Here is a 12,954-nt window from a genome sequence, read left to right as displayed (position 1 = left end):
CTGATTACAGATCCCAAGAAGTGGAGCCATCATCCAAGCTGGGTGTGTCAAATTTGCTCCTGGGAACTTGAATCTGTGTGCAGAGGCCTTGTTATTGTTACCAGACACTCAGGCTGTCCAGTGATTCTCTCGATTATTCTAGGACCTGTTTTGCGATCCTTACAATTAGTTTCTTCTGGCAAATCAGGGTCAGTCCTTGTTGCTTACAACCTAGGATCCCTAATGAAGAGATGAATTCAGTCCCAGACCTGGTGGTCTCGTGCCCATGTGGCATCCATGTGAGGATGGGCACTTCCAGCAAATATGAAGCAGAAGGAGAAAGGTCTGGACTGGAGTTATTGGCTCATAGATCATGTAAATCATGGTTGGAACCAAAAACGAATCAGTACTGAGAGGGCAGAGGGGAGAGAACACAAGTGAGCAGCGGGAGGCATCCAGGAGAAGGAGCAAAGGCTGCAAGGAGGAAGGAACAAGAACTTAAATGCTCAGAGAGAGTCCAGGACAATGGTTTCTATGAAACCAAGGGAGTAAGAGTTTGTTTATTTATTTATTTATTTTTTAATTTATGATAGTCACAGAGAGAGAGAGAGGCAGAGACACAGGCGGAGGAAGAAGCAGGCTCCATGCACCGGGAGCCTGATGTGGGATTCGATCCCGGGTCTCCAGGATCGCGCCCTGGGCCAAAGGCAGGCGCCAAACCGCTGCGCCGCCCAGGGATCCCAGGAGTAAGAGTTTGAAGAATAAACAATCGAAGATTTCATGTAAGCCAAGGGGCAAGGTAAGTGGGACACTGGCCTTTGGACTTGACAAGGGGATTGTTGATGATCCACAGGGTAGGATCCCTAGAGGGAGGGGCGGGAGTGGGAAGCCAGGCCGCCTGAGAAGTCAGGGAGGGGAGGCAGTGGCTCTGGGAGTTCTGTGGGAGATTAGATATGAGAAAGAAGAGTGGTGGGTGGGGCAAGGTCAAGGCAGGGTTTATGTCAGTGGCTCCAATGCTCCTTTCAGTCAAAAACTGCTCCTCTGTGCCTGAGAGAACTCGGTTGGTAGAAGTAATCCCAACGGAGCATTTGTGCAGCTGTGGTGGTTTCACCTCAGGTCCGTGCATCACAGGGGCAGAGGAGTGTTTGGGAAAATGATGAAGTACATAGCTGGTTGGTATCTTGTATGTACTTCCTGCCTGACTTTGTTCTAGGCAGGTCCAAAGCCAATACAACAGCTAAGGGAAGAAAAAGAGGCAAAACAGAGGAAAACCTCAATCTGCTCTTTTGTATTCAAACTAAATATCTTCCTGCCCACCACCTCAAAATTTAGGGAGTGGAGAGAATGCTCAAACCATGTCTCAGGTTAGAAGGGTAGGAGCTACCTTTGTGGTAGTTGGCTCCTGTGTTCTTACAAGGAAGGCATTGCTTGGTGGGTCCTTTGTGCTAAGGCTTCAGATATACTTTGTTTTTTTTTTTTTTTTTCAGATATACTTTGTTTTGGATATTTACTGGCGAAGGATGAATGGAATGGAATTGACAAGATTTTTTAAAAAATCATTTAAAAATTCCCTGAAATTATAAAATCTGTATATGTTCATCAAAGAAGGGTTGGAAAATCCAGAAAGACCTAAAATAGCCTGGAGTCCCACCATGGTAGTACCATCTTGGAATATTTCTTTCTAGTCTTTTATTTCTAGTAGCAGGTCCAATTTTGACGGCTGTTTTTATGTCTGATCCACTAACATCTGTGGCAAAGCAGATCTCAGGAGTGACTGTATGACAGCAGGATTCTCTCTCTGGTGCATGACGGGAAGGGGAACTGATGAAAAATGCAGGGGAGAAAATATCCATCTGCTGGTCTAGTTTAAACACCTATGGCATAAAATAGCAATAAGAGAAAGATTGAGTATGCCCCACCCTACTTCAAATTTCTATGTTGGGATATCACTCTTATTTTAGTTGCTGTGGCAAATTAATTATTGTTCCCTGGTCTGTTCCTCCCATTATGTGACCCTTCCAGTGCCATCTGGTAAAGCTGGCTGATATGCCCATGCCCCATTGTCTCTAGACTTAGCCACATGACCTGCTTCGCTTGATAGAAATGAGTGGAAGTGGGACGCTTGGGTGGTTCAGTGGTTGAGCATCTGCCTTTGGCTCAGGGTATGATCCCAGGATCAAGTCCCACATCAGGCTCCCTACATGGAACCTGCTTCTCCCTCTGCCAGTGTCTCTGCCTCTTTCTCTCTCTCTGTGTCTCTCATGAATAAATAAATAAAATCCTAAAAAAAAAAAAAAAAGGAAGAAAGAAATTAGTGGAAGTGATGTGAACAGGGGTCTTAAAAATGCTTTCATGGCTTGGTTGGTCTTTTGCATTTCTGTCACCTGCCGCAAGATGAATTTGCCCAGAGTGCCTCTGTTACCAGAATGAGGAGACATTTGGAACAGACCTGAACATAACTGGCAGCTTGGAGCCATGCTTACCTCATTCTAGCTACCCAAGAGAGTCAGAGTTGCCTGCATGCCCAGTAAATAAATGCCTGTTGTTGTAATGTATTGAGATTATGGGATCGTTTGTTACACAGCATTTTAGTAGCAGACATCTGACTATAATTGCTCAGATGTGAGGCTTAAGTCATCTTTGACATCCACACTTCCTTTAACCCCATAGCTATTCCTTGTCAAGTCCTCTTTAGCTCCTTTGAATTATCTTCTATATCTTTTCCCTGACTCCTGTTCTGCTGCTGAAATCCTTTAGTACTTTGTACTTGGATTCCTGCAATGGCTTCCTAATGAGCACTTCTCTCGTCTCCATCCAACCTCCTGCACAGCAGTGCTAGATTCGGGGGCTTTACAAAACTCCTGCACAACAGGAAACCTCTGCTCAGAAGGTGGAAAAGGCTTCTCTTTTTTCAGAGCCAAAGCAGCCAGGCAACTCAGAGCTAAATTTTGTGCAGTTTTAATAACCAGCCTCAGTCTAGTGTTCTGATACAATTCTGTCCTCTGCTTTCTTTCTTTCTTTTTAAGATTTTATTTTATTTATTTGACAGAGAGAGCACAAGCAGGGTGGGTGGCAGGCAGAAGGAGAGGGGGAAGCCGGCTCCTTGCTGCATGAGGCTCCATCCCAGGCCCTGGGGATCATGACCTGAGCCGAAGGCAGACACTTAACCAACTGAGTCACTCAGGCGCCCCTGTCTTCTGTTTTCCATAGCTCTTGTTTTTTACAGTTGACTCTTGAACAATGTGGGAGTTAGGTGTGCTGATCACCCTGTGCAGTTGAAAATCTGTATATGATTTTTGACTCCCTAATAAGTTAGCTACTAACAGCCTATTGCTGGTGGAAAGACTTGGCTATAACATAAATAGTAGATTAGCACTTATTTTGAATATATATTATCTACTGTATTCTCACATTAAAGTAACCTAGAGAAAAGATGTTATTAGGAAAATCATAAGGAAGAGAAAATACATGGACAGTTCTGTACGGTCTTTACTAAAAAAAAAAAAACACATTCAAGGGAAACTGTGTACCTCAAATCTGTGCAGTTCAAGGGTCAACTGTAATTTGGCCTCACCTCATACATGATTTAATGCAAAATAATAATTATAGGAAAAAGGAGTAGGAAAAACAGCCTCTGTTTCAGATGTATTCCCTCACCGAATCCTCATGGCCCTCCTATGAGATGGATGGTATTCTTACACTCATGTTACAGAGGGGAAAACTGAGGCATAGCAAAGGTAACTACCTGGGCCAAAGTCGCATAGCTAGGGTGAACTCAGGCGACCTGCCTCCAGAACCTGTGGTCTTGCCCCCGGTGCCACCCAGCTGCCATTGGAGTGAGTCTGGCACATCTGATTATGGATCCCCTCAGTTAAGCTCCCTCTGTGCCTTCCAGCTCCCTCCGAGGCCCAGCTTCAGGCTCTGTGTGCTCCTGCTCTTCCTAGCTCCTCCTGGGAATCCTGCCCCTGTGGCAGCACTGTCCCGACTTACCATGCCCAAGAGGCAGAGAAACAGTCTATGCAGCAGCAGAGTACACATGCTCCATCTCAGCAGTTCAACATAGGGATTAAGACCTCTGGCTCTGGACTTCCACAGAGTGAGGTTCAAATCCTGTGTGACCTTGCTCAAGTCACTTGACCTTTCTGATCTCTTTTCTGTGACATGGGAGTTAGAGAGAACTTGCCACATAGGACCACTATTGGGACAAATGAGATCATGCATGTAAGTCCTCAGGCCATCACTTGGCACATAGTAGGTGCTCAGTACAAGGAAGGAAGCTCCTGTGATTGTGCCAACATCAAGGACGTTCCTGCCTTCCCAACAGGAATGCCTCAGATACACAGGGGAGGAAGGATCCTCACTGGAGGCCCTTTCCAATTATATCTCTTCTCTCAGGGACCCGCAGGGGCTGCTTGAGCACATTCCTCTATGGTTCCGACCCTTTAGACCTGGCCCTGACCAACCGTCAGCAGCCACAAGCTTTGACTCCCTTGATTTAAAGTACACACTGGCCACCTAGGGAATCTGGTTAGTGGGGGAAATGCTACTATTTAACAGATGTGAAATAGCGTTCTTGGACAGAACACAAAGCAACAATGGTATCTGCCAAAGGGGATGATTTTTATTGTTACACGAAACATTAACTACTAGAGTACATATACATCCAGAAAACAACTGCCTTTTTGGAACAAACAGATTACATACCTTTGCTCACCGAGGAAGGGGTAGGGCAAACAGGCCACATTATTTTAAAATTCATTAATGCTTTTACTGAATTTAGACAGAAACAAAAATCAGGACCGAGGCAGGAGAGGGTGTGGGGAGAAAAAAGCGTTTGTTCATAAACAAAATACCTTCTCAGGAGCAGAGCCCATTGGGATGCTCATTGTTTTATCCAGAAAGAACTGGGTTCTATGTGCTGGGCTCGGGACGCTGCGGGGAAGCGCATGCCTGGCCACAGCCCTGGAGCTCGCCTTTCTGAATCTCCGTAGCTGCCAAGCTCAGTGCTCCCAGATCTGCCCCGCAGTCCCCAGCTCCCTGCTGAGAGGCACACAGGTGGATGGCCAGGCTGTGCTGTTCGTTCCTTCCAGCCCACTCTTTCTGCTCCCACCCTTGTCTCCTCACGTCAGGGCTAGTATTGTGGTTACCCGACAGTGTCTAGTCTGCCAGCCTCCTGGACCTCTTTTCTCTACTCCGCTTCCCATCACACAGCCACCAGCCGGAAAGGCTGACATGTTGTACATCTTCCCTCAGAGTGTAAATGCCTTTTATCATTTTTCTTGACTGTTTTCAGAGGTGAAGAATTCTAACTCTCAAGACAGCCCGTTGCTTCCTTTGAAGTTTTACATTTTTTCTACTAAATCCAAATCTGTAAAAGAAAACAAAAAAATAAAAAAATAAAAAAAATAAATCCAAATCTGTGTTCCCAGTAACTTTCACTCAACTGAGAATTTAATCAATCAGCTCTCTCTTTTACAGTTTTTCTCCTCACATGGAACATAAGACTTCTTTTTCTTCTTGTGGCAGACTGTTCATTGCCTTCCCAATATCTGTTTTCTCCTTCAAAATAATAGTTTTAGCTGGCCATGGTGCTACCCAGTGAAAGACTACATTTCCCAGATGCCTTTGCAATTGGGTGAGGTCATGTGACTAAGCACAGGCCAATGTGGTATGAATTCATATTCATTCGTCAATACATATTCACGATGTAAGCAACTTCCTGGTTATAGCCTTAAAACAAGGGAGTGGCTTGTCTTGGTCTCTATCTCCCTTCCTTCTGGCTGGTAATGGTGAGACCTGGAATAGTTACCCTGAACACACAAGTAGAAGCCTGTTAAGGACGGAGCAGCAAGGCTTGGATCTCCTCCCTACATTGACTGCTGAGACTGTGGTACAAGGCCTCTGCATTATAGAGTTTATGGTACAGTGGCTTAGCCTGTACCTTAATATCCTCATCTCTACATATGATAATCCTATTCATTCTGTAAGTCTTCATCCAGGCAGAAATGTGCCTTTCCATCCTTTGACTCTCAAAGCCCTTTGACCTACCTAAATTCTACATTGGACTCCATTGTTCTGTGTGGGAGTCCTGGTTGCTCTTTACAGCTCAAAGAAGACAGGGACCAAATCTTAATCATTGCTTTGTATTACATGAAGCCTTACACATTGCCTTGGTTCTTAAATGAGTTGGGTGAATGTATAGATTATTCTTCATTGTCTATATACACAATGAATCATAATAAAATGAGCAGGTAATCTTTTGTGGTTAAGTAACCATATCCCCAAACTGCTAGAGAAGAGGTCATTGTCAAGCCAAAGAATGAGGTGCCAAGCTCCTAGACTGTCTCCTGTTCAACATTACTGTGGGCAACTTCAGTGGCATGGTCAGTATACCCGTTGTACCGGTGGACAACATAATGAGAAACCAATGATGTAGATAAGAGAATCAAGAACCAAAAATATCTGTACAGATAAGAACAATGGATGAAAATTTAACAGATGAAATTCTGAATACTAGTTCAAAGATGGGGAAAAGGAAAGAATGGAGGAAAACTTAATTAAAGATTATATTTTTATTTTTTTAAAAAAGATTTTATTTATTTATTTATTCATGAGAGACTCACAGAGAGAGAGGCAGAGACATAGGCAGAGGGAGAAGCAGGCTCCATGCAGGAAGCCTGATGTGGGACTCGATCCTGAGACTCCAAGATCACGCCCCGAGCCAAAGGCAGATGCTCAACCGCTGAGCCACCCAGGCATCCCAAGATTATATTTTTAAAAGGTTTAAGGGTTTTATTTGACTGGAAGCCCAGTATGAGTCAAGAATATGGTATGATGGCCAAAAAATGTTAGTGCAATTTTGGGCTGAATAAACTTACCCAACAATTACTTATTCAGGGCCTACTAGTGCTCAGTATTGTGTGAGAGACAAGATGGGGAAGGTGCAGCCCTGCTTTGAAGCTTACAAAGACATGGCACATATTCTCTGTATAGCACAAGGCAGACAGCATTTGGTGTTGCAAGAGCAGAGGTGGGAAGCTTGGCACTAGTGTGACCCAAAGTGGGTGGCTGAGTTTAGCTTGAGTGTGGGCTTGTGAAGAGCACGGAACAATAAGGTGTGTGTGTGGGGGGGGGGGGGGGGACGTGGTCAGTACCAATCTGTAAGGGAGTCCTTAGCACCAGGCTATGGAGACTGGGATTTATGTGCAAAAAGGAACAAAAACAAAAAAAAAGATCAGTGTTTAGGAAGATTTCTTTGGAAGCAATCTAGTGGGCAGATCAAAGTGGGGAGACAGAATAGTTTAGAATTGGAGGTATCTCTTTAGAGATGGTCTTGTTTAATGTCTTCTATTTTATAAGAGGAGAAATGGGCCCAAGGCATAAATCATGTACCTAAAGCCACAGAGATGGCAGAGGCACAGCAAAACCAGGATCCTGGACTGATGGCTCCTTTGTCCCCTGGGAATAACAACAACAGTGATTAGACCTTGTACAGCTATTGGAGTTTAGGGAAAGCATTTCTGGAGAGACCTGGCCTGGGGGGCAGGGAAATCAGTTAAGGGACTTCTTCCACAGTCAAGTAAAATCATTGAGTCATGGGAGTAGAAAAAGGGTGAGCTGTGTCAGAAATTGCTTGGATGCTGGGTGTTGGGAGGGAAGGAAGAGAGGCAAAGACAATTAGATTTGGGGGGTGGGAGACAAGCAGGACAGCAGTAGGACTGATGGACATTGGGGATGCAATGGTGAACAAGTCGGAGGAGTCCCACTTTGGGTGGGTCCCCTTGTAATAAAACAGGCACTAACAACTGGTCTGTGTCACATAATGTGTCCGGAGAGGGTTAACGGGAAAGCACATCATCAGAAGGAGGGATGGAACCGCTTAGTCTGGAGAAACCTACATTGACTGCAGAGAATGGGGGTGAGCTTTAGAGAGGGAGTTGGTAGCTCCCCACATAGGGAGGGCTTTTCCAGAAATTTGTGAGATTGCCTCTAAATAGCTTGACACCAGGGGAAGGCAGCTATGCAGGAAAAGGCATGGAGGGTGCACAGACCAAATCATCTCCGTTCGGTGAAGCAAGGCAGCAGAAGGAATGAAGGTTTTGGAGTTACAGAGATCTGGGTTCTAGGCTCAGCTATGAGCTGTGTGATATTGGCCGAGCTGCTGGACCTCTCTGTGCCTCGGTTTCCCCATGTCTATAATAAAGAAGCTAGGTTGGAAGACTTCAAAGCTGTATTCTAGATACAAAGTTTCTTAAAAAAGAAAAGGTAGCTTATGTGCATAAAATAAATGGGTGGAAATTTTAGGGTTGTCTGATTTGGATTTGGCTCCTGCCACTGTACTAATACTGGTGATCAAGTGCGAACAGGCAGCCTGCTTCTGTTTCACTCCATGATGGCATATAATGATGGAACAGGGCTGACATGTTCACAAAAAACACTTTTCTCTGTGGGTAGGAGTGGGAAATAGTCCCATTTAGCTGATATCACTAATTTTTAAAGAAAACCATATGAGCTAAAGAGAACTGAAGATGGATGTGGGAACTATGAGTCAACCACTGAATTTCAACTGCCTTAATTTTACATTATAAATGACACAGTTTTAAAGTTTCTTAGATTTTACAAAACTTGTGATTTTTCTTTAGAAGAGCTCATCCAGATACATGTCAATACATGTTAAAAATACTGAACATTTACTCCCATCTTGACGAATCCTTAAAACAATGATTGTGCTCTTAGCTATTTTCAATATAAAATCCATTTTCTGGCAGTCTTAAAAACTGAGAATTACTTTCTGTGCACCCTACCTTCTTCCAACAAAAAAACCAGTTCTTGCTACCCTTATAGAATTTTAAAAATTCCTTTTCAAGTTTTTTTGTAAGGGATAAAGTTTCTTAAAAACATCCAGCATTTTCACTAGAAATGAAATGTTCAGAAGGCTTCTGGATAAGCAATATTTATATGTAGTTCCTTAAATCTTAAATATGGACCTCTCTCTCTCTTTTTTTTTTAAGATTTTATTTATTTGACCGAGAGAGCAAAAGAGCATGAGCAGGGGAAGCAGTAGAGGCAAAGGGAGAAGCAGGCTCCCAGAAGAGCAGGGAGCTGACCTGGGCGGGGCTCCATCCTAGGACCAGATCCCAAGACCCTGGGATCATGACCTAAACCAAAGGCAGATGCTTAACACACTGAGTCACCCAGATGTCCCTTAAATATCTAATTCTTTTTTTTTTTTAATTTATTCATGAGAGACACAGAGAAAGATGAGAGAGAGAGAGAGAGAGAGAGAGGCAGAGACACAGGCAGAGGGAGAAGCAGGCTCCATGCCAGGAGCCCAACGTGGGACTCGATCCCGGGTCTCCAGGATCACGCCCTGGGCTGAATGTGGTGCTAAACCTCTGAGCCACCCGGGCTGTCCTATCTAATTCTTAAATAGCAGAAACGAGAGACTGTTTTCCTTTACTGTGGTAGATGCAAAGTGACTTTACAAATTTTCAGGTAGAGAACTAAAATATCAGACCCAGAGATTACATAAGAAGGATCCCTGCCTGCCATCCTTACATCAAGGCAAAACAAGACCCGGAGGCAGAACAGAAATTTCAAAGCCTGACTTAGAGGACTGTGGAAAATAATTCTATCAAATCAAAGTTTAGGGCCATCTCGGACTGCAGCAGGAAGGAAAGAACATTGTTAAAAATAGCGCTCATTCTCTTTTAACCGCGGACAGTTCCTGAACATCTTATGTTAGCAACACAGATCGGACCCAGTTTTGGTTCAGCCTCTGTCACTTAACCGTTCCTAGCTCGGTTTTCGCGTCACCAAAATGGGGGTGATATTACTTATTTACCAGCAGGCTGAGCCAATGCATGTGAGGTGCTCCAGTGAGCACACAGCGGATCAGGTGCAGGCTCTCCGGGTACCAGTGGGGCCCGTCTGGCCGCTGGTAACGCTCACACCTGCAAAGGACCGAGGACCAGCCGGTGTCTAGTAACTTGCATCGCCAGTTTCCAAACTGCTAGTGGTATTCAGTTTGAAATTGCATTATTAAGGGGGAAAAATCTGCTCTGCAGATCGCCACTGCGATGTGCTGCTGTGTCTTGGCCCAGACCTCCCACCTAAACTAATTACAGTTCCACACAGGTAGAGGAATGCGCGACTTGAGACCCGCCCTGTGGACCTCAAGGGCGGAATTGTCTCCGGCTTTGTGTGTGTGTGTGTGTGTGTGTGTGTGTGTGTGTAATAGAAAGCAGCATTCTCTTTGCTTAAAAAAAGAAGAGTAGGGGAGGGGAATGAACGTATGTGGGTTTGCTCAAATGCTCCAGAAAACTGTTCTACGCAGCTGGAGGAATGAAAGGGAGGAGCCCTAAGGAAAGGACTGCTAAATGGAAAGGGAGGAGCAAAGCAACCAGGAATTGGTTGAAAATGCTTCGGTGCTGAAGGAGGCATGGAATGCCAAGAACGCAGAATTTGCGCATATTGAAGAGGTGCTTGTGGAAAACAGGTTTCTCCTTTTATTGAGCTTTGTGGCTGGTTGAATCTTCTTGCTCCAGTTTCGGACCATTTCTTCCAGCCCAGAATTTTGTGTGTGGTTCTTATGATGACCTAAAGAGGTTGTGGGCTGGCTCTGATAGGGTCAGTAACTCTGCTCCCCTTCTGGGCCACCTCACACAGCAGGGCCCAGGTCCCCAGAGGGGGGCAGCCCCCTCAGTGGTGGGGGCTGGGGAGGGGTCCCTCCAGCCCGATGGATGCCCTCTAAAGGAAAGCCAGGGACAGCACAAGCCTTTTTGATGGTGACTTTGATACTTTAAGCCAAATGTCATTCTTTGGATGAGATGAGGATTCCTCCTTCTCCAAGCCACCCACTCCCCCTTCTTAAATGTTTTCCAGGAATATGCTGGAGAGACTACTAGAGAGGTGGTTCTCCAGTGTCTGTTCTCTTCCTCTAGGGTACAGCTTCTGGGGAGGGCATGCCCTGCCTCTCCTGTCTGGACTGAGGATGGTGGCTGCAGGGAGCCATCTGAGGCCCCTGTGGATGAGGGCCACTTGTTGAAGAGTATGAAGTGGTAAGGCAAGAGAAGCCTAGGTCCATGACACCAGGGAGTCACCTCACTAATCCTAGGCAGCAGACCTTCAAACTATTAGGTAAGAGAAATAAGCCTCGGTATTTGTTTAAGTCATTGATACTATAAGTCTCTGTTAGGTATACTTTTGGACTATACCTTCTTACTCTGATTTATTTATTTATTTATTTATTTATTTATTTATTTATTTATTTATTTATTTATTTTCTTTCTTACTCTGATTTATATTCAGAGAATTCATTTGACTTTGTCTACAACTGAGCTAAAGGCTTTTTTTTGAAGGACTCAGCAGGTCTTCTAAACCTGGTTTCTTCAAAAATATTCCAGAAAATGTATGTGATTGGAAAATAGGGCTACTTCATAGTGATAAAAATGTATGTGTATATATGTGTGTGTGTTTTTTAAACAGGAGATGCCTTGGGAAGCAAACATCCCCAAAATGCAGTCTTCAGCTAAGTCTACAGGATATGCCCAGAGCCTGTATGGTCACGAGGAGGCGGTGAACTTGTGTGGACAGAGAACGTGGACACACACTGCACGACAGCAGGCCAGGCCCCAGCGATCTACGGGGGATAAAAATCAGTTCAGCTCTTGCTAAGATGGTTTGCTATAATATCTGCATGACAACCGAGCACAAGTGAGTCATCAAAGTTAAAGCTGAACAACAACAGCTGAGGTTGGACATAGAGCCCAATAAGCCAGTCTGCTACATATTATTGCACAGTGTTACAGGGAGGGAGTGAAGTTTTAGAGAAGCCAAATGTGGAAGACTATGTATTGGGCTATTCCAAGCCCCCACTCCAAATATATACATATATATGTGTATGTGTGTGGCCAAGAGACATACATGTTTTCCACAGGTACCTATATTGTGTTCTCTTTTAACCATATTTGTTTCATCCTAACTCTGAGGACATGATCTTTGATGAAATATATATATATTTCCCACCACTTTGGACAGATTTTTTTTTTTTTTTTTTAAGATTTATTCTTGAGAGACAGAGAGAGAGCAAGAGAAGAGACAGAGAGAGAAATAGGCTCACTACTGTGCAGGGGGCTCAACATGGGGCTTGATCCCAGGACTCTGGGATCACAACCTGAGCTGAAGGCAGATGCTTAACCGAATGAGCTAGCCAGGTGCCCTTGGACAAAATTCTTTACATAAATAATTTATTTTTATAATAAAAAGGTTCACAACTGTAGCTTTCAAAGAATCTTAGTACTAGAGAGAGGACTAGAGGTCCCTTTGGATGTATTCAAGCAGCTGTAAATTCACATAAACTGGGTAATAATTGGGTCCACACTTCCACATCAAGGAATGTGAGGCTCTTTTTTGTGATCTTGTCAGATTTAAAGAGAACCTCCATTTCTAGCACTCACTCATCTACCCGAATAGGAATGGTCTACTCTTCTTCACACATTCCTCTTTAAAGTTGCACAAAGTATCTTTTTAATTAAGCATTCTATAATTTTTCCAGGAAACAGATCCAAACTTATTGGCTTGTATTGTCCCTGAGTCACCTTTTGGACAATTGGGCTGACATCTCCTTGATTCACGTCTTTTGGCACTCTCCTTTCTCATTCGCTCTAAGAACTTATGGCTACTCAATTATATCTGCAAATCTTTGCAGTGCCCTGAAAGCAAGTTTTCAGGGCCAGGAGACAAGTCTATTTTGTACAGCTCCCTGCATAGAGTGTTCTCTTTTAACCAGATTTGTTTCATCCTTTCTGAGAGCTATCTTTGATGGAGAGGAAATGAAAAGGAGTTATTTGTTGATTTAAAGGTATCACAAAGAATAGAGTCTTTGAAGAAGTGTTATACTTTTAAAATGTTTAAACAGGGGTGGTTCTCCACCCTGGCTGTACATCAGAACCACTTAGAAAGATTAAGGCAAAA

General features: G+C 44.1%; 2 long non-coding RNA genes across 2 annotated transcripts; one reads left to right on the top strand and one right to left on the bottom strand.

Moving 5' to 3' along the window:
* Positions 1–4,580: 4,580 nt before the first annotated feature.
* Positions 4,581–11,482, bottom strand: LOC112916976 (uncharacterized). The gene is made up of 2 exons (XR_003234391.2): positions 7,372–11,482; positions 4,581–5,347 (listed from the first exon to the last, which is right to left on the bottom strand). It is a non-coding gene; the product is annotated as an uncharacterized lncRNA (long non-coding RNA).
* LOC140595156 (uncharacterized) lies at positions 10,990–12,007 on the top strand. The gene is made up of 2 exons (XR_011996554.1): positions 10,990–11,118; positions 11,467–12,007. It is a non-coding gene; the product is annotated as an uncharacterized lncRNA (long non-coding RNA).
* The last annotated feature ends 947 nt before the right edge of the window (positions 12,008–12,954 follow it).

This window comes from Vulpes vulpes, chromosome 13 (assembly GCF_048418805.1).
Source record: "Vulpes vulpes isolate BD-2025 chromosome 13, VulVul3, whole genome shotgun sequence".
Classification (NCBI taxonomy): domain Eukaryota; kingdom Metazoa; phylum Chordata; class Mammalia; order Carnivora; family Canidae; genus Vulpes; species Vulpes vulpes.
This window is presented reverse-complemented; position numbering and strand designations above follow the sequence as displayed.